This window comes from Camelus bactrianus, chromosome 19 (genome assembly GCF_048773025.1).
Source record: "Camelus bactrianus isolate YW-2024 breed Bactrian camel chromosome 19, ASM4877302v1, whole genome shotgun sequence".
Classification (NCBI taxonomy): domain Eukaryota; kingdom Metazoa; phylum Chordata; class Mammalia; order Artiodactyla; family Camelidae; genus Camelus; species Camelus bactrianus.
Window position 1 is genome coordinate 19,586,510 of NC_133557.1, and position 25,401 is coordinate 19,611,910.

The window sequence follows — 25,401 nt, forward strand, 5'->3', positions numbered from 1 at the left end:
TTGTTTATATAGAAATTGCAAAAGACTTCTGTATATACATCACTAAAGTTATTTTTTTCAAGTTGAACACCAAGTCAATTATATTTCTACACACCAACTACAAATAGAAAATTAAATTTTAGAAGATAATCTCTATAACAACATCAAAAGTAGCAGGTTCCTATGGAGAAAATCATAAAACTGTTGAAAGATATTAAAGAACATCCAAATAAAAGTAGGGATAGGTCATGTTGCAAATATTAGAAAACTCACTACTGTAAAGATACCAGTTCTTTACAAGAGATGGGGGTACTATTCTAGAGCAGAAGAAATTTAAGAAATAAAACAATCAATTTCAAAGTGTGGTTTTGATTGGATCCTATATCTACAAAAGAAAAAAGAAAAACCTTCCATTTATTCTTACTCTTCAGCTAGCCTGGAGACACCTACCACTGTTTTCAGTTTCTCATGTATCTTTCTAGAGCTATTTGATGAACATAAAAGTAACTGTATTTTTTTCTTTCCTTATTACAAATTTAACAGTATGTTGTTCATATTATTCCACATCAGGCTTTTAAAAACATATACATTTTGGAAATGCTTTTGTGTCACTATATAGCTATCATTGTCTATCTAAATTGTAATGGCTGCATAGGCTTCTGTTGCTTGGAAGTACCTTGATTTATTTAACCTATCCCTTATTGATGGCTATTTAGATGATTTCTTGTCTTGCCACAATGAATACATATTTCACCCTTGTAAAACTGTGCTTTATGATAGATTCCTAAAAGTGAATTTGCCGAGGCAGATCTGTGCATTTTTTAATATTGCTTGCCAAATGATGTTCCACCAATGCATGACTGCATCAGCAGTGGATGAGAATTCCTGTTTTCTGACATCAAAGTGTGTTGTCAGACTTTCTAATATTCTCCAATGGTAGATGAAAAATACAGTAAGGTTGAGTTTTTCATATATTCAGAGCCAAATGTATTTCCTTTTCTGTAAATTCTCTGTTTATATTCCGAGCTTCTTTTCTCCTTGGGTTGTTGGTCTTTGTCTTATCAATTTCTGAGTTAACCTCTTTATAGGTTAAGGAAACAGGCTATTCATGATATGAAATACAGCTTTTCCTGGTTTGACTTTTTTTTTTTTTTTTTTTTTTTTGCTGATCATGTTTTTTTGCCATGCAGATTATTTTTATTCATATACATTGTCAAACTTACCAGTTTTTTCTTTAATGACTACTGGGTTTTTTACTTGCAAAGACCTCCCCCATTGTGAGGTTATAAAATGCTATGCTGTGTATTTTTCTAGTACTTACATGGTTTGATATTTTTGCATTTAAATCTGTAGATCCACCAGGACTATTTTTGGTGTGAGATATAAGACTCTGCTTAAACCTCACCTTTCTCAGACAGATGGGGAGATTAATTTTGACTATGGGGGAGAGGGGATGTGGTAAGAGAGTCTTGATCATCATTTGAGGTATTTGAAGTCAGAGCTCCCTCTTCCCCACAGCAGGTGGGGAAAATCGTCTGTTTTAAAATGAGTCCTTTTTCAATGTTTCTTTTCATTTCTCAAAACTTTCTATTACTGCAGTACCATAGGCCTCATGACATCTTATGATTTTGATCTCATTTTTGTACCATTTTAAAGTGGCTGTTTTCTGATGTTATGAAAGGACGCAGCTTCATGTCATTTATAAGCACTCTCTGAATTGTGATGTGGCAGGAGTTACAGTGAATTCCAGCCATTATTTTTATGATCATCAGTTTCAGAGGGCTCTCTTTTCTGATTTTGTTTGCCTGATCCCAAGTCCATCTCATCCAGTGATCTTTCCTTAACCTTCTTTAATTGTCCATCCACTTATTATATTATCAGACAGGTTGTGAGCACGGGAGGAAGCCCATCTCCCTGAGCATGATTTCACATTTCTGTCATTGTTCTGGTCATAAATGTACAAACCTTTCAAACCTTTGAAACTCACTTCAGACTTACCAATGGAAATAAAGAGAATTGGCAATCATTTCCCATCATTAAGACTTTTAGTCCCTACTATGAATATTACTATGCCCTGTGGTCTTGAATGAATGATACTAACTTTGACCTAGGCACTCAAGAAAATACATTAAAACATTATTTAAAAATGACTTACCTCTCCACTCTAACTAAAGCAATAGTTTTCATGTGTTTGTGTTTTTTCTGATGTCTCTCTTCATCTATATTCATTTAATAGGTGCCTTCTGTTCATCAGGCATTGTGTTGGGTACTGGGGCTACAGAGTTGAGTAAAATACATCTTCTATCTACTAAGGGAGACAGAAATATAACAAGTAATTGTAATGTACTATGCTGGGAACTACAGTAGAGCAGCTTACTGGGGGCATGTGTCAGTCAGGATTTTTACTAGCAAACCACAGAATCCAATCTAGCTGGTTTAAGCAGAAGTAGCTTACAGTCTCCAGGAAGTTGATATGTTGAATGTTACACAGATGGAAATAAAGCAGTAAGGGACAGTGTTTCTATATAAGTGCCCAACCACACTAAGGAGGACTGTTTATAGAAAACACCACTGCTGCCTTGACTCACTTCTTCAGTACAAGTGGCATTAGATGCTGGACATCAGAAACTGTGCCCTCAGAACAGCCCTATAACATGAGTTGATCATTTTCTTTAAGGTCCTTGGTGCAGTTTGATGCACTTAGCCCAGTTCATGATCTTTGTATCCCTCGTGCCTTTCATTGGTCAATAGCAGCGGTGACTGAGTTTGAAATAGCTTTGCCTTCAGTATGGACTTCACTTGCGATGACCATAGGTGATTATTTTTAAGACTCTTTCAACATTGCATGCCACTGACTGCCAGCATCCCATCCTCTAATGAGGAATTGGCAAACTATGGCCTGCAGGTCAAATCTGGCCTGCCATTTGTTTTGATAAGTAAAGTTTTATCGTAACACAGCCGTGTTCATTTGTCTGCACATTGTGGCTGCTTTTGCACGACATCAGAGTCCAGTAGTTGCTGCAGGAGTTGCTTGCTGTGCGAGTTCTTTAAGATTATTGGTTACTTGTTCAAGAAGATATTTTATGTGCAAGGGGCTCCTAAAAGACGGAGATGGGCCGTCAGTGCTCAGACATCCTGGGCCTCTTGAAGCTCCCTAAGTAACATGATGACCTCATCAAGGTTCCTTTGGGACATTAGCCCCTTTCGTCAAAAACCTTAACTGGGTGCTAGCGTTTATTTATGCATTCAGTGTTGCAAGCCTGTCTTGATAGCTGGAGTCCAAAGAAACTGTTGACTCTATTTCTGTAATTTAAATATGTCTTATTTTATTTTTACCCTTTGCTCTGTTACATGTTCCTTCTAGTCCTCAGCTTCAGACAACAGTGTCTTCAGCTCATGGAAGATTCTACTGTTAGAAGTCCAGGAAACTCTCTGCCATAACATGGGGATAATCTTGGGATGTGGCCAGAAACTAATGGATGCTGAAGAGTACTTGGAAGATCAATCTTTCCTGTATCTTAAGTCCGTTAAATCAGACTCATTCTTGCTGATATTTGCAAACATGGAGTTAATAGTTGGGTGCAGAAGAATTGTACGGACCATGAACTTTGTTCTCCTTTGACCATATGTACTATATTCAGTCCACACTGAAGTCTTCTGGTCTTATTCGCCATCTTACAAGGCAGTAGACTGGGATCCACACGATGAAAAGCCCCCATCTTACTATCCCATCTGAATTTCATTTCTAATTCAAAATGACTATTAACGAGCTTTTTGGTCAGCTTCCTCTAGTTCCTCTCACAGAAGCAGCCAGTCTGCTTTTATTCTCTTTCTAATTTAAAAGCAATAAATTTATCTTCCAGTGTATCATCTTTCTTTTTGTTTTCCTTATTGGGATTTTTAAAAACTTCAACATAAGTATCTACAGAGTCTTCTTATCTCTCTGCCAACAGCTTTTGTCCTCCCCGGGCAGGGGCGGGGGCGGGGCGGAGTCCTTTTGATCTTTTGCAAGTCTGCACTCTCTTAAAGACTGCACTGCTTCAGGCCTGGAATTTTTTCCTGGCTAAGAATTTTCATCTGTGAACATGATAGCTTCTTTGCAGCTCTTTAATAAACAGTCTCTGTTATAAATCTTGGCATTGGCGCACGTTAGTTTGAAGTTACCTTTAGTTCTAAGGACTGATACTCGTGTCCTTGATCTAATCTTTCATTGCACTAAAATCCACTGGATGTATGTGTCATCTAGCTGCCAGGAGCAATACTATCAGTCATGGGAAATGCGAAGAAAGCTCTGGGGTCCTTTCTGTGATTCTGTCTCACCAAAGCTTCTGGAGCAGGGCTCTGGCTGAGGAGCTCAGGGCACTTCTGTCTTACAGGTCCTGCCTCATGCTGTGTCATCTCCATCTCACTTTCTAAAACTCCTTTTTCTTTGCCTGTTTTCTTTTCTTTTCCCAGGACTACCTTGCCTCCATTCTTTCTCCTTTTCCTTTCTCCATCCTTATGCTTGTCACGATCATACTGTCATCTGGTGGCCTGGATCCAGGCCGAGGCACCTGGACAGAGCTTGGAGACTTTCTTCCCACCTTCAGGTACAGCGTCAGTGCTTCTCTCCCTTCTCCTCATACAGGCCTTGGTCCGGCTTGTGTTTTTTGTGCATCCTCCATATGTGGAAACGGCTCCTCTACCAGGCCCAGGCCTCCAGCCCACCTGCTGGGACCAGCCAGGGGAGCAGAGGGCGGGAGCAGGGCCCTCCAGCATGTGGCTCCTATCTCTCTCCATTATTTGCAGTGGCCAGTGTGTTTGATATTTTGACTGTTTTCCATTTTTTCACTACTATAAATAACTGAGATCAATGTCTCTCTCACTTATAAGTTAGGGTGTGTATGTATTGGTAGCAGTTGATATGTATTGTCCAAAGGAGCTTAAAAATAACTTTTCATATTTTTCTTTTTATAGAAATAATACTATATTGTTATTATAAAAATAATGCTTTGCAGGAAAAATTTAAAATGCCAATAAACTGAAAGAAGAAAATAAAAATTATCTGCAGTGTTACTTACTAATAGTTTCACCATTTTCATGCAAAACACTGTTTCCCCTTTTACAAACACAGCCTCTACTACATACACCTTAACATTCATTTGAGGCTCTTTTCATGTCATTAGAACTCATTGGAATGTTTTTTTATTTTAATGTTTTTTGGAGGTGAGGTAATTAGGTATTTATTTTTGATGGAGGCACTGGGAATTGAACCCAGGACCTTGTGCATGCTAGACACACACTCTGCTGCTGAGCTACATCCTCCCTCCCCTTTTCATGTCATTAGAGATTCTTCTGTAGCATCACTAACAACTGCATAATGTTCCATTCTATAGGTGTACCATAGTTTATTTAGCCATTCCCTAATTGTGGGCTTTTAGGATTTTTTTCAGTTTTTCACTATTCCCAGCAGTACTGAAGTAAACAACCTTGAGACAAGTCTGCACACATCCATCATGCCTTCTCTAAGATAAATTCTTAGAAGTGAGATGAGTGGGTCAAAGGTTATGTATTTTTTTTTAAGTAATAAACTTTACTTTTTTAGACCAGTTTTAGGTTCAAGCAAAATTGAGCAGAAAGTATAGAGCGTTTTCATGTGTTTCCTCTGTCAACCCCATCCTCCGATGCTGTGCGTGTACAGTTTTAAGGATTTCAGTATGTGTTGTCAAATTGCCTGATAGGAATATTATGCCATTTTCCGTTCTTACCTACATTTTCCCATATCTCCACAACACTGAGTATTATCATTAAAAAGAAATCTTTCATAGGGCACTTTAAAGCCAGATACTTAACTTCTGTCATCATTAAACTGATTTTTTTCTTCTTTTGTTCTGTGCAGAGCTAGTTGGTAACTTTCAGCTTTTATTTCTGTTATTTTTTTGCATGGCTGAACCCAAAAAGATAATCAGCAGCCATTAGGACCTTCCATTTCACAGGCGCCTTTCTCTTTAGAAAGCAGATGTCGTTATGAAGACTTTTCTTCCTTTTTGTATATATGTTTCAACATCTCAAATTATCTTAATCTTATCTTAATAAACAAATTCTGTAGGTCTATATCCTTATTAAGAATCACTTTCACTTCGCTGTGAATGTAGGCCCTGGCAGTGGGATAGGACCTGTAAGCACATTGAAGATCCTGTTCTTATGAAGAACAAAAGAGGAGGAACGTTTTTATTTTGAGATCTACTAAACTGGTTTCCCTCTGTCCGATAATCTGAATTTCTTCTTCTGTTTAAGTTCCTCCAAATTTATTTTCCCCACCTTTTAAAAAAAATAGTAATATACTTATTTTTGATGATTATAACACTAATATACATTTTATAAAAATTTGAGTAACATGAAAGTATATCATTTAGTTAATGAAACCTGTAATCCTGCTGTCCAGAGATAGCCTCTATTAATAATTTGGTATATTGTATATCTTTTTAGGGAGTTAAAGGCATTTAATAACAACAGTGAAACAGTGATTACAAGCCAGGTACTGTGCATTGTCTCATTAAATCCTCACAGTGTCTCTGAGATGGAGCTCCTGTTTACCAAAAAGTAAACTTGAGGCTTACAGCTTACTGGCAACTTACCTAAACATATTTCTAATATTTGTTCCCATAGCTGTAATAAATAAAGATCTATCTATGTGTCCTTGTCTGATTATCTCCATGTGATAAATTTCCAAAAGTAGAATTACTTGATCAAAAATTTTGCACATTGAAACTTTGGTTCCCTTGGAGCGCGGTAGTTAAGAGCATGGGCTTTGCTGTCATACACACCAGTGTTCACGTTCTCACTGCTACTTGCTGGCCACTTACTGGACTTGTGCCTTAGTTTGCCCCTATGTTAAATGGGAATGAAAACAGAAAGCTCATAGGGCTGAGGATTAAATGAGATGATGTGTGGAATAACCCTGGCTTGTATCCACACAGAGGAAGGGCAGTGTGTTAGACAGACCAGTCCCTGCTCTTACAAAGCTGGCATTTTAATGTGGATGTTGGGGAGGAAGCCATGAAAGACTGGCAGTAAACAAATTAATGAACAAGAAAAATAGCAGTGCTGTGCAGACAGTTAAAAAGAAAATGATATTCTAGGTAGATAGGTTGGGTCAGTTGGGGAAGTCCTTAAGAGGTGATATTTTAGATAAGGTCTGAATGAGGAGGATTCTCTTTAAATTCCCAGGAGTAGAATTGAGGGATCAAAATTACATGCATTAAAATTTTGGGTCATATATTGACCAAATATTGACAAATTGACCTGCAAAACAATTCTAAAATGATTTATAGTTCCTCTGTGTCTAGGCATGTTTCTTTCCTTCAGCCTCAACCAGTGGTTTTCTCCTGATTTTAGCAAGTGGAGTTAATGGAAAGATGATCTTGGAGACCTTTCTGTTTGTCTTCTAAAAAGCTTCTTAGGCAGGGAGAAAAGATAAGAAATAAGTGAGTCTCTTTGAAGAATCCCTTGTGCTCCCTCCCCCTAAATTAATTGTCCAGCATCACCCTTATACTATGAACCTTTCTTCTCATTTGCTGCCCTTTTTCTGAGTGCCAGTTCCTGCCTGCATTGTGTGATAGGACTGGAAGCTGCCAACCTTTTAGCCAATATGCTTGTTGGTAACAACCACTTTTCCCCTTTGGAATTAGGCAGTGCCTGGCTCAGGGGAGATGGCTGATCTGCAGTGCTTTTACTATAAAAACAAGGCAGCTTTTAAAGATAAGCTGGTTTTTCCAAACGAATTTGTTGGCAAGGGTTTAATACCTTCTGTGAGTTAAAACTCACAGGCTCTGCACATCTTTTTGTTACGGTCAGACCCCTCCCCTCTATGGCATGCAGTAGGGGGAAGGGGGTCTTGCTGAGCTCTGGACCCAACTGCTTCTGCCCCAGAATCGGTGGGTAATAAGATGTCTTTTGTTTGTTTGGCATGCGTGTATGGATTACATATTGTTTGTGGATCCATTCTGTAAAGCCCTTTATCATCCTACGTAAACTGTGTCATAAGACACCTTCTCTTTGTAGGTCTTGAGCTTGGCCCAGCATCATTACAGTGATATAACACATGTTAAATTACAGACCTTATTCAGGTACTATTTTTATTTCAGTTGTATATTTTTATTGCACGCACATGTATTAGAATTTAATGTCTGATTCAAGCCTTAAGAAAATAATACTATGGAGCTTAAATTCATAGACAAATGGAGGAAAAGTCACTTGTTCTTAAAATGTGATTTCTTTTTATAATCTTTTTTAACTCAGCAACCTTAAATAAAACATCCCGAGGGCAACATGTGTTAACGAGGGTGTCTGGGGGTGGCGTGGGGAGGGAATGTGTTTGGTAAAATTGTCCAGGAGCAAAGCACCGCTCACTTGAAGCCCAGAGATTTGTCATCCAAATATGTGCAGATTGCTGGTGCTATAAATAGTTTGAACTCAAGTAAACAGCTTCTTCCCCCCAGCTGCCGCTTGGCCATTGTTCCCATGCCAGAACAGCATCTCACCCACACACGTGTGCCCTGTTCTTAGGCCGCCGCCGTCATGGGCTCCGCAGGTGCCCAGGGCGGGAGATGGCCGGGGGCCAGGTCCTCAGGCCCTTCAGTTCCCACCTTCAGCTCCCACCCAGCCAGGTTTGTTGTACAGGCTCACAGACGGGCCTGCGCTCTAGAGAAGCACAGAGCTGGGTTTCCCGGCAGCTCTCCAAAGCCCTGGGGCCACCTGGCTGCGGACTGAAGTGGATTTAGGAGACACAGACACACTCTTTTCAGGGCAGAAGCACACACGATTCATTCCTTTCTGTTGGAGCCAAGAAGAGTGGCAGGGTGGTCGGAGCTGCTGCAGGCGGGGCCTGTGCGGATGCAGGCAGGCTGGCTGCTGACATTTCAGAAGCCTGCTTGAGGACTCAAGCAAAACGCTGCCAGCAGAGCAACTGAGGACATTCCACGGTTTATTACTATATTTCCTTTGGAAAAAATAAGTCTCTCTCTCATACAATTCCTGCTTCAGCCTCACTCATCTACAGTGACTCTTACGTCAAATGCCCATGAGGAGGTTGTGGGGAACGTGACATTTTGTTGTTGAGAGGACAGGGATGATAGAAAGTACTGGGTTAGGATTAGGAAACCTGGATTCTTGGGAAGTTAGCCAACTTTTCTTTGCTTTAGTTCTTCATCTGTCAAGTGAGGATAATCCCATCGCTCCTGTTTCGTGGAGTTGATGAGAAAATGGAGGTAACGGTACTTCCTGGACTGTGCCGAGCCAGTGGACTGACTGTAAAGGAGAGGTGGGAAAGTTTAAGGGGTCTCCCAAGCCTGGCCTTCTCCTCTGTGACCTCAAGCAAATGGCTAGTGTCTCCCCACCTCTGTCTTCTTATCTGTAAAATGGGATTATCAGTACCCACCTTGCAGGAGTGTTGTGAAGATTATAAATAACGTATGTAAAGCTCTGACAAATGCTAGATAGTAGTTAAATAGCAATCATAGTTATTGTTACATTTCATGTGGAGATACTGTGGGTGATTTAGGATTCTTTACCTGGAGGAACAGATTGAGTTTGTAGATGTCGCTATTACTGAAAGGCCCTGCTAAAAGCTCATGGCAATGATAAAAATAGATAAAATTTTAAAATGTAAAAGTGATCATGAACATCATTAAAAAAAAAAAATCCAGCCTGGAGGGGCCTCATTCTCCTCCTTACCCCCTCACCTGAGGTAATCGTTTCAGTTTTTCTGCTTTTAGCTCTTCTGGTGGTCACCCCGTTTCTCTAAATAATATTACCTCTATTTCTTTTTTACATTAATTTTATTCTTGTCAAAGTGGCACATGCACATAGGTTTGCTTTGTTCTTTTTAAGGTCAAATATCATTCTAAATTTACACTAGAAAACAGCTGGCCCCTGCCCCACCCCTTCTTTTTCTTCCCTCCTGTCCTGCTAAGAGCACATACTTTTGATCCATTAGCTGTTTGTTCTAGTACGTATCTCCACATAGCTAAATAATGTGCCTATACAGCTATCTCCCTTTAAAAATTATGGGAATTTTCAAACATCCAGTGCCCAAGAGAGTAGCCTAATGAATCATCATGTGCCACCGCTCCCCAGCATCAAGCATCATGACCAGTCACGCTTCATCCATTTTCCCCCTGCTCCTGGATAATTCTGAAGGAAATTCTAGACAACATTTCATCAATAGCTACATCAGTATGTATCTCAGAAAATAAGGACTACCTTTTTTTTTTTAACACTAGCATTATTACACAATAAAATAAGTAATAATCCCTTTTACTGGCAAAGATCTGATGTTAACTTAAAATATTTATTTTCCTCAGATCCAAACAAGGACCACACACAAACATACTGCTCTTTCTTCATTTGTAAGTTTTTGACGTTGCCTGTTGACCTCCTAGGATGGCACAGGAAGCCTTAGCTTTTTTACAAACATCACAGTTCTGCTCACACTCTTTTCTCCCTTACCATTTTCCCTCAACAGTACAGTTTTTTGGTTAAATCCGTATTAAGTGTTATGGCATCATAAATATTGTTTACCGCTGAGCCGGTAACATTCTCATTATTTTTCCTTTCTGTCTGTTTTCCTGGGAAGCATATTATAGCTTTTGCTTTAATATGTTCAGTTTTCCTTGTTCCATCTTGCTAAGTCTTTCCACGCTTTCCTATAGACTTTCAGTTCAGTTTTCAGCAGACCTGACAAGAAGTCCCGTCATTTCTGTTCCTGGAGCTCCCACCCTCCTGCTCCAATCAGACTGACGCTCTTTAAGAGTCAGCCGAGGTCCTGGAGATGCCACCATCATCACCATCACCTTCATCATCATCTTTGACGTTCCTTTCTCCTCTCTTGTTACATCCTTGTTTTTCAAAACCTTACTTTTTAGGTTAAATCCTCATTTAGGTGAATTTCTTCTCCAGAAGTTTACTGAGAAAACAGTACATGAGCGATAAATTGTTCTAAGTCTTTGCAAGTCTAAATATGTCTTTATTTTGTCTAGACTGAGTATAAATTCTAGGTCCCAAACCATTTTCTTTCAGAACTTTTCCCTTGGAAAGCATTGCTCCTTTGTTTTCAGGCACCCAGCCTTTCTGGCAAGAAGTCTGATACCAGTCTGATTCTTTTCTTTTGAAATAATCTGTTTGTCTCTCTAGAAACTTGTAGCATTTTTTCTTTTGAATTCTGAAAAGTCAAGACACCATACCTAGGTGTGGTCTCTTTTCCGCCTCCCAGCATTTTAAGCTTTTCAGTTTGAAGAGGTAGTCTTTCTTTGGCTCTGGAAAATTTCTCCCATCATATCTTAGATAACTTCCTATTGTACTTTCCTTTCTATTTTGGTTTTTTTTTTTTCTGGAATTTCTATTTAATCTGACATTGAACTTCCTGGATTGTTGTTTTATATCAAGATCGTTTTTTATCCTGTGAATATTTTTTTCCTATATTTAGAAAGATTTCCTTTTCTTATTTTCCAGTCCTCCTGAATTGTTGATTTCAGCATTCATAATGTTAATTTCTAAGAGCCCAGGTTTGTCAGCTTATTTTATGTCTTATGGACACAGTATCATCAGAATCTTTTAGAAGACATTAAGAATTTTTCTTTAAAGCTTTTCATTTGTCTGAGTCTTTTTTCCCATGTTTGAGCCCATTTTCTCTTTATTTGAATCCCTGTCGTGCTGTTGGTTTTCCTCAGACACCATGTGATACTGTTTTTTTTTTTTTCTGACATTTGTAATTAATAATAAAAGCTTCCTTTTAGGAGCCAGGCTTTGATTTCTTCTGGAATTGGTTGTCTTTTTGCCCCACAGACCTCACCCCTGCCTAGGAAGTTGCTGGAAGCTCTCTGTAGCATGCTGAAGGGTGTGCTTTGCTTTAGGGCACCTGAGCAGCAGTTAGACAAAGGGTCCTTCAAAGGTTAAAATAAGGATGCCCGTTCTCTTACTAGAAGCCCTAGCTCACCCTGCTCAGATCAATTTGTTCAGAGACCCCTCTCCTGTCTGCCTGGGGTCCTGCAGAGGTTCCCGACCCCCCATGTGCTGTAGGCATGGGGTGGGCAGCTGATGGGCACAGGATGTTCAGTGGGTCCCCTAATTTCAGCCCTCTTCCTAGATCCTCTTGACGCTTGCCGTCTCCTGGCTCAGAGCCTCCCTGGGCTTCCACATTTCCACTGGTGCTTTCCTGTCCCTGTGCTCTGGACTTCACCTGCTGTCTGTCGTCATGCTACTCTGAACATTTTTAGAAGTTATTCGGAGTGAAATCCAATGTTCTTGTTCTCTAATGATCTTACCTCGCCAAGGGGGAAAGCCTGATTTGTAGTTTAGAAGACATGATACTTTTTTAAAGCAAAAATTACTTTACCTCAAGCCTGGACTGTCTAGGGTATGTGTGTGTTTAGAAAATATTTGTTGAATTTCCTGCTTTGTACCAGTGAACAAGGGAGACATGATGTTGATCTCACAGAGCCTATGGTATGTATAACATGTACTTACAATAACATATGTTAGGGGTCATGAGAGGAGAGACAGAGGGTGCCTTGGACGCCTACACCTGGGGGAGCTAACTTAGCTCCGGGAAGGCCTCCACAAGGAAGACCTTATTATGGCCATCTGCTGGCCCAGTAGGAGTTAACCAAACCAAGAGGGAGGAGCCAGTTAGATTTGTATTTCAAAGTGCAGTGTCAAGAGAGCCTTAAACCAGGTCTTCCTACTGCTAGAGCACCAGGCTGTGCAGCTTCAGGGAATCCCCTGCCTTCTGGGGCTGGGCATTTCTCATCTCAAAAATGAGACCACATGCTCTTTTCAGCTGTAAAAATCAAATCTAAGATTATTTAAAATTAACTGAAGAGAAGAGATCTGTCTTTCCCATTACTGCCCCAATCTAAGACCTGTCTGTTGCTGTTGGATATCAGGTGTAAAGAAGGCTGGGAAAGGGAGGGGCTGAGCAGTATCCTGAGAGCCTCCCCTCTTCCCAGGTGCACACTCAATGGGATCAGGTTTCCCTTCCCCTGCCAGCTCTCCAGCGGGCACAGCACATACCCCATCGGCAGCAGTCCAGGGGGTGGAGCCTCAGAACATCAGACTCTTTAGAGAAAACACCAGGTGTACTCCAAAACCAAAAAAATACATCAAACATTTCTTTGTCATCCTTTGTAAGGTTGATTCTCTCCACACCCCAGTTGGTTAATGGTTTGTTTCTGGTGGTAAGAGATGGATGACTTCCCTTCCTTTTTTCCTGCTCTTTTCTATGTTCCTATTTTTTACAATAAGCAAATATGATTCTAATTGGAAAGAAAAAATCTGCTTTGGATTAAGTCTCAGTCCATATGTTTCTCAGTTAGTTATGGCTAGGAAAAATGGGGAGCTTCCAGCTGTGTGACATAGGGAATAAGTGAGTTTGAAATAGCGTGACAGCTGAAACCCGCCTTTGATAGGGTGAAAAGTTAATTGCATTTTACAGCAGGTATTCGGACTAAAAGTTGGGTAATGGTGGCCAGAATTTATTCATTCATACACTCCTTTCAACAGATGTCTGTTAGTTACCAGCTGAACAAGTTACTCAGTTGATCTGTTTCTGCAATTTCCTCTTATGTCAAGCAGGGATAATAAAAATATACCTACCTCATAGGATCCTTGTTGAGATTAAATGAGGTAGTTTATGTTGAGCAGTTAGAATATTATCTGGTATATGATAAAAATTCAGTACAAGTTTTTGTTATTTATGGATTTCCTTATTTTAATGAGTATCTCATAATATATACAAAATGCTTATGAATTAGACCCAGATCTTTTCCTTAAGAAGCTCAAATTCTAGCAGCAGAATAAGATCAGCCCAGAAATAAATATGCCTCAAAGGAGAAAAGGATAAGTTTCTTAAGAGAGAAATAGATAAAGTACTAAGGACATTCAGAGGGAGGGCCCCCTTCCAGCCTGGGGATGAGAGGGTGGAAATTAAAGGCAGCTTTGTGGCAAAGGGGCTGTCTGAGCCCTTCCGCCCAGCCCTGTGCTACGGTTGTGCTGGCTGTGAGGAACTGACAGGTTTCCTGCAGGGAAACATTTCAAAGGCAGTAGAGTCAGGGACCTAAGAGGACAGGCCTGGCCCCAGACAGCCCGGCCTTGGAGCACAGGCTCCGTCCTTTACTCCGGGAACCCTTTGAGCAGGCCCGTCAGCCTCTGCCTGCATCGCCTTCCACAAGCGAAGGAGGACACGAGTGACACATCCTGTAGCCTGTCCGTGTGAGGATGACGCACAGCGGTGTTTACAGCACCGAGCGTGGCCCTGTCCACAGTGTACCATCTCCCACGGTCAGTGCGGGGAAAGAATGAGTGTGCTGGTGTCACGGTCCCTCTTCGTGGCTTCTGTCACAATTGGACAGTTAGTCTGCAGGGCAAGTGTTGCAAACTACGCGTTGTGGAAGGAACAGCTACCTTTGTTTTTATGAATGGGCTCCTTCCTAGTAGTTTTGTGTAAGTAACAAAACTGGCTTCAGAGCACTGAGGGTGATGTCAGTAACTGACCTGTCAAGAGCCGGGCTTTGTTTCCTGACACCCACTGGGACTTCAGGAATAAAGGCTCAGCCAGACAGCGCCCCGCCCCCAGGCGCCTGACAGCTCAGAGACTTTGTTCCTTACTCACCCTGACGCTCTAGAGAAACACAGGCCCTTCCAGCTTCCCGACATTCTTAACCTTATTCATTCACTGTCACATCATCCTCAGGACACAGGGTGATGACACTGAGTCAGAATTAGAAAATAATGTCTTAAGATGTCACAGCTGATTTTTGCAAGTATTTTTTAACTTGCAGTGTGTGGCAGGCACTTAATCCACACACGAACCTTGAAGGGTGAATGGTGTATTATTCACATTTTGCGTTGGGAAACCAAGGCACAAAGTTGTTACCTTGCCCAGGGTCCTGTGCAGGTAGAAGATCTAGGGACAGGAAGGAACAGGTCTTTCAGGCTGTTGACTGCTGCTCTCCATGGGTGACCAGGCCAGTGTTCTTTCTATCCACTACAGTCCCACACCAGCTGTGGGAGAGCCTTCAGAATGGCAAACTCCCTCCTAGACATGGCCTGTTTGCTTTGACCTTTTCTGGTTAACTTCAGAGTTTTCTGAGAACTAATTAAAATTCTTGTTAAGTCACAAACTGCCACAGCCTTACCCCCCACCTACAAATAGCTTCTTTCCCAGCAGAGCTCTAAGTCCTATGTTGCTTTAAGGCAAATCAGATCTGCCTGTTTGAGGGGAGGGGCAATTGAAGCCCAGACTTGCTCAGGCCACACAGGATTTTGATAGGAAAGCAAGTAAGCACCCCTCTTACCTAGTGGCCAGAAGTGTTTCCTGTGGGCAACAGATTGACTGCCTTTCCCCATCCCAGGCCTGGCTGAACCCAGGAAAACTCTCCCACCCACCCCTTCCCCACTTGTTTTAATAAGTTTACCTTGTTTCCTAAGTGAAGATGATCCCACTTTAGAAATAAAGGCCAGGCTCAGTGGAGTAACCATTTTGAGAAGTCGCATTGGCAGTTGTGTGGCATGTCTGCTGGCCTGAGTCGGAATTAAAAGACTCAGTGTCCAAATCCAGCTCTTTCATCTTGAGCTGTGTGACCTTGGGTATGTCACTTAACTTCTCTGTGTTTCATTTTCTTATCCAGGAAAAGGAGATTAATAATGCAGCTCATGGGTACCTAGTTCTCCTAAAATGAGAATCAAAGGAGATTAGGTACAACAGTGAGAGCTACCATCTAACATCACTCATGTGCCAAATACTTTGAGTTTCCTTACATGTGTTATTTAATTCTCACTGTCCTAAAATGGAAGTCCTAGTATCCTATTTTTCAGTTAAAAAAAACAAAAAAAACACGAAGTTAAGAGAAGTTAAGTCACACAGGATTCAGATCTTCATCTCTGGCTCCCAAGTCGATGCTCATAATCACTGCACTTGTCACATTGCTTCCCACTGTGCACAAAAGCAGAAAGGCTTCGGGTGTCCTCCCTATCAAACACTCTACAAGTACAGGAGATGGATGCTTGTCTTGTAACCACTGCGGTTCTGTGTTAGTCCCTTAGGACAGTCAAATTCTCTTGCTTTATCTTATCTAGTAGTTTATGCTGCCTCTTTCCATGTCCCCCAGGATGTGTTCAGTGAATTCTTGGGGGTTTTCTCCCAGAGAAACAGTTCAGCTCCACCAGAAAGGGGGTTGAAGGAGCCTGAGCTGAGCCTGGCATCTTGAACAGTGGCCTCCAACCCCTCCAGGGCTCTCCCCTCCCTCCTTCAGGCGTGCAGTCAGCTGGCTTGTAGGAAAAGTCCTTACGTTGAATTTGTTGATAAGCTCCTCCGTCACTGAATTTTAGAAGACACCAAGCCCTCATTTTATTGATGGGAAACTGAGGTCCAGGGAGAGAGGAGACTTGCTTGAGGCCATTCATTCTGTTAGGAGTGTGACCAGGACCAGAACCCAGTTCCCCAGGCAGCGGACCAGCAGTCTTTCTCAGCCTTTCACATGGGTACGTGGCATCTCCCCAAGTGAAGGACAAATTTGTACACCTAGGAAACTTTAGGGGAGAAATTAAATAACTTGGAAAATTGTGCAGGAAGAAAGAGACGGGGGTGGGGTGGAGTTGGGGTATTGCTCTCCACCCCAACTAGTGTTTTATATATCAAAGACATGAATTACACCACAGCACAACAAACTAGATAAGCCCACAGTAAGCAGTGACTAAGAGGCAAAGGGACTTAGACCAGGAGCCCTGGCCCAGTGGGCGGATAGGAAGCCTTTTGTCACTAAGGCTGCAGTGTTAAAAATGGAAGGAAGGATGTTAGGCAAACGTGACGGCCTGGGATGCAGTTACAGCCCCCCCCCCCCACCAGCGCATTGTCCAGAGGAAATGGATCTCTCCTGTGGACGGAGAGGTGGAAACTGAGCAAAGGAGCTGAGTGGTTGACATCATCAGGCTGAGCATTGGGTTACAACAAATGGGGACTTACTTGGCCTGAGACGTGGGAAACACCCACTAAAACCTCGAAGTGCATTTCATTTAGGAGAGAGACAGGAAGAGAGAGAGGGCACGAGAGATTCTGCCTGCACCCGCTGGCCCGTCTGCTAATCTTGCTTACCCTCAGAAGGGAGGCGTTTTGAAACCTGCTTTCTTAAACGCGACCTTCCTTTCTGCTGAGGACCGCTGGACTTTGAAGAACTCTCCGGTCTTGTAAGTAGAACTTTCTTCTCCGCCGCTGCCTCCACCCCCAGGGAGAAGCAGGCTCAAAGGCAGGGCTCTCTGGAGAGCTTGCTTTCCAGCCTGTTGGTCACAAAGTGTCTATTTTTATATTATGATATATTATTGCTGAAAATTATGGCTTTGTCTGAAACTGCCTAGGGCTAGAGTCTGAACCTCAAGGCTCACAGATGGGCTCCAGTCAAATACTGTTTTACTTTGTTACCCAAAGAACGTTGACGGAGTATCTGGAGCTCTAAAAGTAGCTCCTTTTCCCAAATGTAGGTGAGGAAATAAATCCTCCCTTAGAAACTGGTGTTTGTAAACCTTTATTAATTTATTTTTCTAATTATAAAAGTGATACAGAAACCTTTAAACATTCCAGGGAGAAATGTCTCTGAAAATGAAAATTCCTTATAATCTTCCCCTCGTGAATATAACACTGATTTTTTTTTTAATTTTAGATACAGATATGATTAGCTTTCATGAAGCTAGCACATCACATGTGCCTCGATGCCAGTGCCTGAGTAGGCAACTCCAAGATGGAAATCTTTAACTTTGGCTCTGTGATCTTTTTATTGCTTCCTTTTAAAAATGTATTGTTAATTCCCAGAAAACAAACAGAGCATGTAAGTCCTTGGGCATTTTATTTGTTGGGTTCTGTTTGCAGGATTTTAAACTGAGGGAGCCACTCTGTACAGAGAGGAAGGGAGGGGACCCCTAGACCCGTGGGTACTGAGCTGAGGGTTCTCAGATGGCTTGAGGTACAAGGCTTGCAGGTGCTGTGCATGACCCAGCTACACCCCTAACAGGTACAAATCATTGAAAAACCGCAATTAAAGAAGAAAGCCTTCAGCTTTAAAAAAACAAAGAGCTGCCATATATTAGAACGGCTGCCCAAGGAAACCGTGTGACCCCAGGCAGGTGTTTCACTCTCTGGGCCTCAGTTTCCTCATTTGTGCCTAATTGAGGGGGCAAAACTAGATGATCACTGTAGAGTTGGGCCTTGAATAACACGGCTTTAAACCGAGTGGGTCCACGGCCTTGCAGATTTTTTCCAACAAATATGTACAACAGAATACACGATATATGGTTGACCGAATCAGTGAATACAGATGTGGAGGGTCGACTAGTTATGCGTGGATTTTTGACTGCATGGAGAATTGTATCCCTCACCCCCATGCTGCTCAGGGGTCAACTCTTGTTTCCAAATTCAGCTTGAAATGAACCACCCAAAATCTCTTTCCCCTTTGAGGAGAACCTTGGGCTTGAGGAGCAAAGTGCCCTTGGTTTTCAGTATCCAGAGTGGCTGAAAGCTGGTGCCTCTAGGAGGATTGCAGGAGGGCATAAACCAGGCAACATTAAGTTACTTCTGAGTTTAACTTTTTGTCAGGTTGGTGTTCCTGAAGAAGGAGAAAGTCTCAGTGTGCAGTGTGCACCGCACACATTGGGGAGGGAGGAGAAAAAAAGAACTCAGGGTCTTGAGCACCTGGTAAGTGCCCGGTCCCATGCTGTGCAAGGCAGTCAATACCATTATTCCCTAACTCCACTGACAGGGCGGATCTCCACGCCTGTTCCCATACTCTGCTGAACTCCTTCCTCGCTTTACCTGAGCTGTGTGTACATGATTATTGGTGTTAACTTCTCACTGTGTTCCTGCTAGACCATGTACACCCTCTCTTGTGAGCCTGTCTCCTCTGTCTCTGTACCCCATTGCCTAGTAGAAAGCTTGGCACATAGGCACAGAGGAGACACTTCATACTCAATTTTAACCTAAAGCCCACTGTCCTACTCCCTAGATTGGCAAAAGAGAGGGAGAACAGGAGAGGAAGTCTTTACTTGCCTCCCCTCCTCTTTCAGCCAGACACGGCCTCCATGCCTGCAAGGAAACGATGGCCAGAGCCAAAGTACAAAGAAAAGCAAAGGAGGTTGTCAGATCTTGGACTTTGAGTTTCCAAGGTTCCAGGTCTTGGCAGTTTAAGGGATTTTTATCTTTAAGGCCATCAGAGATCCTAACCCTCAGGAAGATGCAGTATTTAAAACTGTTTGGATTAGTATCACCCCTCGGCATATGTGAGAGCTGCGGCGTATCTCCCCGAGCAGCTGAGCCCTTTGAAGGTGGACCGTTGGCCACCACCCCTGGGCGTGGGCAGTGGGAGGGCCCAGGCCTCCGTCCCTGCCTCATCCAGGGTCCCAAGGCCCCAGGATCTCGAGACCTTGGCTGATTAAAGGAATTGTTCTTCTTCCTCAGATGGTGGTGAGGAAGTGATATTCTGGAAGGAAGGTACCGGTTTTGATGTTTATTTTTGTTTGACTGTGAATGCCTTTAGGTGACGTGCTCTCCAGTTTATTACCGTCTGCGCTGTTTCCCTGCCCAGTCTGTCTCGCTCTCTAGTCTCCTGCCTGCTCTTGGGCCCTGTGAGCATTTGCATTTGTGCCCCCTGGGTGGCTGGTGTCCACAGCCCTTGTCATTTTAGGTAGTCTGGGGTTCAATGAGAAGTGGAGCCACCTTGGACAGGCTCCCTCCCCCCACAGAGTGCACTTCTCTTCTGAAAGTGGGGGTCACAGTTACACCTACCTCCAAGGGGTTCCATGAGGACAGAGCAGGAGAAAGCTCATATCGTGCTTATTGGCACAAAAATGTGTGCTCAGGATTAGCTGCTTTATGGTTTCCGAAAGAGAATGTTCACCAGCGAATACAGGCACCTGCCTCCTCAGTCATAGGATGGCGTTTGTGTGAAGTGCTGAGGTCAAAAGCTGAAGTGGGTGCTGTTCTCCTGGGACCAGAAATCCCTGGTCCAGCTGCTTAAAGAAAGAGCTGGTGGCAGGTGTTACTTCCTGAGTGTGACCAGAAGCTGAGCTCGCCCAATTAACTCTGCCGAGTCACTCACAAGGGGCCAGAAGTGATTCCTAAGTGGAGACAGACGTGGAAAATCTAAAGTTCTGGGAAACAAGTCATTAATCACAACCCAAGGCTGAGCTCACTACCGCCTGGAAATCTTTCAGAAGTGCCTTATGAAAACTGAGTACTGCTCTTCAAGGAATGGTTTCTTTGGAAGTTGCAGTCACTGCAACGCTAAGTGATTCCGAATCACAGATGAAAATGCATCCGCTTCTGCTGGAGGAAGCCAGCATTTCCTAACTTTAAGAGAAGTCTCTAATCTTCCAAGAAATTGCTGGTCTTCAACTTGGCTTTTCTGAACTGAATAATGGACCTTCAGGGCACTAAAGAAATGAAATATTTGATTGCTAATGTGCTCTATTATGTCCCAGGACCTAGGTCATTTATCATGTTAAGTACTTTCTAGTTGTGGTCTCTGGCATTCACTAAACCGTGCTGAGGGCTGATGGGTACTAAGAACGAGGCGCCAGTGCGGTTCTCAGTGCATGGAGGACGACGGGCAGGTGAGCGAATAATTACAGCAGATCAGCATCAGGTGGATGGAGGTCCTGATCTTGAGCTGTGTTGATCACTCACACACTTCCCCTCCATCTCCTGACTCTCAGAGCTTTGCCAGCATTTGCATTAGGGAGAAATGAGAGCTTCTCCTGCCAAAGTTGTCACTTCCAACACCTCCCTATCTCCCAGGGCTTCAGATGAAAGAAAGGAAGGAACTCTTTGTAAGATGTAGCGGCCCCACCTTAGAGACCCTGAATCTGCTAACCCACGTTTAGTAAGGAATCATAGGGATGGGTGATTTTATAGTCTGAAATCACTAGGTTTGGTTGTTGGTTTGTTTTTTATAACATTATGCCTTTTTTTTTTCAGATTACAAAATTAGAATGTATTCATGGAGAGAAAAGCTAGACAGTACAGAAAAACATACTTAAATCATCATCCAGTGATTTCACTGCTCTAATTTTTTTAATAAGGCATGGCGAGGTCAAAGGGCATAATCTTTTGTAGATCTCTGATACACATCTCCAGTTTGCCCCCAGAAAGTTTCTGCCTATGTAAGCTCCCATTAGCAATCCTGCTATTCACCTTCCCCCATCCCCTCACCTATACACTCTGCATCTTGAGTTTAGCTCGTTTTAATTTCTCCCTGGGCAGAGTCTCTATTTACATGTCTCAAAGGTGCTCGAGTTCTGTGTTGTGGTCCCCTGGGTGGGAGAAGCCACTGCTGTGGTTGGTCAGGGGCTGCAGCTTCATTGTATTTTCCTGAATGTATGTGTGAATTCATTAGCGGTTAAGAACGCTTTATGTGTTTAGCATTATGCATGGTGCTATGGGGAATACCAAGGTAACTAAGGCTTATAAGTAGCTCGCAGCCTGATGGAAAAAAAGACTCGATGACTCTAACACATGTGATTATGTGCCCCAAGAGAGGGACAGAGCTGTGGAAAGCCTGAGAAAGTGGAGAAACAGTAGCATTTGAGCCAAGCCTTCAATAAATTTTTCATGTATTCAGCCAATATTCACTGAGTCCCTGATATCTGCCAGGCACTGGGCAAGGTGATAAGTGGACAGTGCTACATAAAACTAGCATGGTTCAAAATAGATAAACAACAAGGTCCTACTGTATATAGCACAGGGCACTATATTCAATACCTTGTAATAACCTATTTCAAAAAACAGGCATGGTCCTTCCTCACATGGTGCTTACTTACAAGGACTGATAGTGGTGTTACAAAACAAAGAGGGTGAGTGATGGATGCGGAGGAGAGCATGATCAGGACAGGTTGGCTTGAAGAGATGCTGTTTAAACCAAGATGAGGAGTCAGTTGTGCCAAGAGCTAAGGTGGGTTTCAGGGGGAGCGGGGTGTGGAGGGACGGGAAAGAATACTCCCAGTAGAGAGAGGCACACATGTGAAAGGCCCAAGGCGGGAGAGCGTGTGGGATGTTGAAGAAACTGAAGGGATGCCAGTGTGACTAAAAGCACAGAGGGGAAAGGAAGAGAGAAGTGAGGGAAGGTTAGGATCGGGGGCAGGTTAAGAAAATGAGGGAGGGGCCTGGTGATGCAGGGGAATTTTCTTCCCTTACTCAGCAGCTGTATTCCAGTATGTGAGCAGTTTCTCTCTGAGGCAGCACAGAACAGTCCTCCTACTCTATAATTTTTTTCATAAGGGGCAGGAAGACTCTGTTACTCCCAAGAGCCTGTTTTTATTTGTTGGCTTGTCTCTAGTTCCCCCTTTCTCTCTGTGATTTCAAACCTGAGCTCCCTACTGGACTTGGGGTTTGGAGACCCGAGTTTGTATTGCAACTGTTACCAACTTGTGTGACCTTAACTTCTCTGGGCCTCGTTTTCTTCTGTAAGTGGGAGTGATGCTGTTCAGATCCCAGGGTCATTGTGAAGATCAAAGAATATAAGGCATCTTCAAGTGCTGTGTAAAATATGAAGTGCTGTAGACATAGGAGGTATCATTATTATTTCAATGAAATAAAATAACAGAAGTTAAACGTAAAGCCTTCCACCCGGGAAGGGCAGAGCAAACCTTCCCGGTAGCCCTGAGGCGCGGAGTCAGCGTGGCTGGCTCTCCAGGAGCTTGCTGTGAACGCTGTTCCTCTTTTCTCTATCATTTCATCCAATGGGACAAACCATTTCCTCTCCTTTCTCCTTCCATCAGAATGGTTTACAAAACAATCCGTTTCACTCCTCCAGATTCCAGGACCCATTTGGCATAGAAGCCAGAGCATCTGCTTGGAGGCCAAGAGCCTTGTGAGGGGAGATGCTGCGGTTTACTGGGCTTTGGTTCCCAGCAGACATAGGCGCCCGGGAGTGTATTTAATTGGATTGAAGGAGGAAGGCAATCAAGGGCACAGAGCCACAGAAAATAGCAGCGCAGAACCAGCCCACACACCACCTAAGCAGGGCAGTTTTAGGCCAAAGCTTTAGGCTTGCTTTTGGATTTTAAATGGGGACTTTGTTTTTTAAGTGAAAAAAAATTTTCCCCTTTTAAAATAAAGGATAAATGCTTAGGAAGTAAATTGCCCTTTTTTGCCCCCTTCATGAAGCTTTAAAAAAATTTGTCTTCTAGCTTTTAAAATGATAGGCTGGAAGATCTATTCCACTTGACTGCAAAAAAAAAAAAAAAAAGTGATATCTTCAGTGTTATTTTTGTCAAATATGTAATATTATCAAATTTGCTTTTACCTCCTCATTTAGCTTTGTTTCACCCAATCAGTACTTCTTTAAATTCGCTAATATACTTACTAATTTTGCTCACTGTTGATTTTAAAAATCTCACTTACTTTCTATGTGCAGTTTCTCTTCTGTTGGAGAATATTCTGGGGACTTTGTGAATGGTAAACTTGCTCAATCTTTGCCTGAAAGTGTCTTTTGCCCTCACTCTTGATATTTTAGAATTTTAGATAGATAGCGTGTGCAGTGATTATGAAAGTTATGTACGCCTCCTTAAAAGTTTTCAGCTAAAACAGAAATAGTTAGTATAAAAAGTGAAAGTCTTTCATTCCTTTTCCCCCAATTTCTGAGTTCCAGGAAGAGCCACTGTTTATAGTTTGCTCTTTGCCTTCTTCTGTGTAGATACAAAAATTGTGTATGTACAGAAATGCTGTATTTTTCCTAAGCATAAACAGTCATGTTCATACTTTTAAAGTATGATAATAAAATACTTAAAAGTGATAATATATACAATTTTACACTACTTTCAACAAACAGCATGTACATTTTTCCATGAAAGTATAATGAAATCTCCCTCATTCTTTGTCATGACTGTGTGGTTTCTCATCATACTGATACACTGTAATTTAACTCTTTTTCTATTAACAGACACTTAAGTTGTTTCCCCTTTTTTTTTTTTGCTTTCACACAATGTATTTTACTGAACATTCTTTTACTTATGTGAACATATTTATAGTATAAATTCCTAGATTTTTGGCTGATCCAAAGGATGTGCACAGTTAATATGTTAATAGATACTGTTTACTTATATTCCCAAAAGGTTGTTTCAGTTTACAGCCCTACAGTATGTCTGGCTCTAATTTTTGTTTTTCTTGTGATTCCTTAGAATTTCCACATTGATTAGTCCACAGTGGAAAGTCTGAAGAGATGCGAGCAGGAGAAAGAAACTAAACCAGGTGGGTAGTCACATTCACACCACTCTACCATAGCATCACCAGTGTTTGCCTAAATCTGTTATTTCCCTTTGATGAAAGAAAAGAAATGGTTCCACATGAAATTAGAGAGGAGTTTGGGACCCATGAAAAAAAGGCAAGATGGCCCTTTTCAGGTCACACTGCAATTTCAATCATGATTCCATTTACACTGTTTCTTTATAGCATCGGAAAGACAGTTTACCTCTGATGGCTTAGAAGAGAATGGGTTTCATCAGCCACCTACTTGAGCAGATGGACTCATACGCAGGAGTTATTAGCAAATCTGGGCGTGATGCCAGCTTTCCTGTCCATCAGTTGTTTGTGGTAAAGGTATTTTCATAAAGACCAGGGCGCGTTATGGGAATTCTAGTACTGTGCTGCAGGAGTGAAAACAAGCAAAACCCAGCCCAAAGAAACAAGTGTAGCCCAGTGATCTGATGGTGAGAGGAGACACAGGTCCCTTCCAGTGGGAAGAAAAATGCAATTCATAGAACATGAATGGCCTGTCTGGAAGTTTGGCCACCAAGGGTCCATGTTCATATTTTTATGGTACTGAATGTTTCTGGCGTAAGTCACTAATTTTTAACAGCCTCTGGTCCGTGGTTCACCCACCTCCCCTGCCCCCAACTCGCCCACCCTCTTCCAGCTCCATCTCCTTGCACTTAGGGCAGAATCTCCAGCCCTGATTTCTCCGTCCAGGTCCTGGTAGTCCCGGGAGTGTGGGGGATTTCCAGCTCCTTCAAATTCCCTCTCATGGCCTGGCCTGCCTCTCGCACCTCTCCTAAGATTCCTCTTTGTTGGCACAGCAAGAATCTGGTAGGCAGCTGCGCTGTGGTTGGAACTCCCCAGCTGCTTGTCAGCAAGGCTTTTGGGCCTTGCCCTACAGTAGCTTCCCAAGCCACCAGGCCTGTGTCCTGTTGTGACTCAGTGCCGCTGGGAATCCCCTGGACACAGATGTTTGCAGTGACTGGGATGTGACAGTCAGCTCCCAGGACTGTTTATCTGGCCAGGGTCAGAGGGCCTTCTGTTCTAGTTGCCGTGGGAGCACTGGGGCACAGAGCTACTGAACCTGGAGGACGCTGAGGCTGTATGAAGTCTATAACAGGGTTTTAAACCAGGGGTTTATCGTTGGCTTCTGG

The 25,401-nt window shown here is 42.5% G+C and overlaps 1 protein-coding gene across 4 annotated transcripts in view; it reads left to right on the plus strand.

Annotated features, from left to right (window-relative positions):
- PKIG (cAMP-dependent protein kinase inhibitor gamma) overlaps positions 1-25,401 on the plus strand; it is a 61,777-nt gene that overhangs the window by 20,310 nt on the left and 16,066 nt on the right. The window contains exons 1-2 of one of the 4 annotated variants that reach the window (XM_074347326.1): positions 16,919-17,199; positions 24,175-24,244. The gene's annotated coding sequence lies outside the window, so the exon portion shown is untranslated. Of the gene's footprint in view, positions 1-16,918; positions 17,200-17,696; positions 19,490-24,174; positions 24,245-25,401 lie in introns of those variants that run through there. The other 3 variants (XM_010958700.3, XM_074347325.1, XM_074347324.1) reach the window with 3 other exon arrangements.